Source organism: Suncus etruscus, chromosome 3 (assembly GCF_024139225.1).
Source record: "Suncus etruscus isolate mSunEtr1 chromosome 3, mSunEtr1.pri.cur, whole genome shotgun sequence".
In the NCBI taxonomy this organism is placed as follows: Eukaryota; Metazoa; Chordata; class Mammalia; order Eulipotyphla; family Soricidae; genus Suncus; species Suncus etruscus.
Window position 1 is genome coordinate 38,769,171 of NC_064850.1, and position 2,345 is coordinate 38,771,515.

A 2,345-nucleotide genomic window follows, 5' to 3' on the forward strand; every position below is an offset into this window, starting at 1 on the left:
ATGCAGAAGGACTGTGGTACAAATTCTGGCATTCCATATGGTCCCCCGAGCCTGCCAGGAGCGATTTCTGAACGTAGAGCCAGTAGTAACCCCTGAGTACTGCTGGGTGTGACCAAAAACCAAAAACCAACAAAAACAAAAAACAGCTGCTTATTTCAAGCTAAGCATAGAAGCCATGTGAGTAAATGCACAAGATGGATAGGGCCAGAGAATAAATGGAACTGTCTCCAATGGAACTTTGACTGCTTATGATGATTCTCCACTGTTATCATACATCTTCAAACTCACTGGCTGAAGGGTCGAGAGGCGCTATGCTGAGAAAGGCCTCACCCAACACAAGGTCTTTAGATTTTATATTAAAACAACACCACATCTGGAGGCTTTGCCTAAATCACTCGGAGCCTCTTCTCATAGCACTCCAATCTCTCCCACCACACTCCAATCTCCCCTGTACCTTCCAGGTCTCCCCTCTGCCTCACCTCCCTCATTGCGCACCACTATCCCCACATCTCTCATCACCCATCTCTCCCTGGGTTCCCCAATCTCTCTTACACCACCCCAGTCTCCCCTGTGCCCCCATCTTCCCCACAGCACTCAAGATTCCTCTGTGTCACCCCAACACCCACATCACCCCATCTCCCTTGTACCATCAGTTTCTCTCTCACTTTGTTCATATTTTCAGAAATAGGAACCATCCAAGTGCTGCTGTTCATGCCTGGGATCCCTCTTGGAAATTCCCAACTGGTGATTTCAGGCATGGTTCTGAGACCATGGCATTACGGGGCCCCAGCAGAGTCAGTGCTGGCTGCCCAGAGCACTTCCCAGCTACATCCGGAAGGTTCTATCAGCCGCATACAAGACAGTTGCTTCACCCCTCTATGCTCTATATTGCTCTTACACTATCCCACCTCTGCCACAGCCTCCATGCTCTCCTGGACACTGGGACTCCCATAGGCTGCCTGGCTGCATTGTGCCCTGCCAAGCTGCTTCTGGCCTCTTCAAGAGAATCCCACAGGAGACCTAGTCAAAAGTGCTCCTTGGGGCCGGAGAGATAGCATGGAGGTAAGGTGTTTGCCTTGCATGCAGAAGGTCAGTGGTTCGAATCCCGGCATCCCATATGGTCCCCCGAGCCTGCCAGGAGCAATTTCTGAGTGTAGAGCCAGAAGTAACCCCTGAGCAATGCCAGGTGTGATTTAAAAACAAAACAAAACAACAAAAAAAAGTGCTCCTAAGGGCAGACTTGGGGCTATATGCAGAACATGTGTTCCACGTAATGATACTGTCCATGGCACCATTGAGTTGTGACTCCCCAAAAGGTAGATGTTGTGATTTATACCCCCAAATTCTCCCCTTCTGCTGCCTTCCAGATTTTCTCTCATCCCCTGTTCACACACATACACATCCATACATTCCACATTCATGCATGTACATATACTTGTGAGCACAGGTAGGTAGAAATACTCACATACGCACATGTGTACAGCCCAGTCTACTTATCACACAAACGTATGTGCACACAGAAAACCACATATCCACACACATGTGTGCAGATGTCCATGTACTTCTAGATATACATGCACACACCCATGTATCATCCACGTACAACATGCAAGCACACACAGTTCCATGCCACATGCATGAGCTTGTGTGGCCCCCTTTGAGTAATCACACAACAAAGTAAGATTTCACAGAAAGGGGAAATTCTGGAGAAATCAGCAAAGACAGGCCAGTGATTGCTGGGTAACTCCTGGGTAGTTGCTGAACCTCAGAAAGATCTAGAGCATGAAGATGTTTGCCAAAGAGGTGGTGAACCAGCCCCCTGAGACCCATCTATGTAAGTCCTTCCCTCCCTCCTCTGCAGCGAAATCGCAGGGCAAGTGGAGCGGGTGAATTATGTGGATATATGCGGTATTGTATGAAATACAAGAAGAAAAATGCTCTCAAACCCCTAATCATAAACACAGCATATGGAAAAGGGAAAGAGCTGGTTTTGAGTCAGAACCGTCTTTTATCTCCTGCTGCTCCCTCCCCTTTCTGGTCAATATTAGATACATAATCAGAGAAACGCTTGCATTTCACCAAAAGTTGGCGCTTGTTGGAAGCTGGCTTTTTTTTTTTTTTAAAGAAAGTTTCTACCATCCGTTCTATTCAAGAAGGATTTTCTTTCTCAAATGCTTTCACCTGTCAAAAGTGCTCTGTCCAGAAACTGAACAGACATCTCAACCTTCCCTCTGCAAAACACAGAAGGGAGTGCGAGCAAGGGCTAGAGTTAGGCACAACCAGCATCTGGCCTTTCTAATCAGCTTGGCCCAGAAGCTGTGAGGGCAGTGAAGTGCACAGCTGCC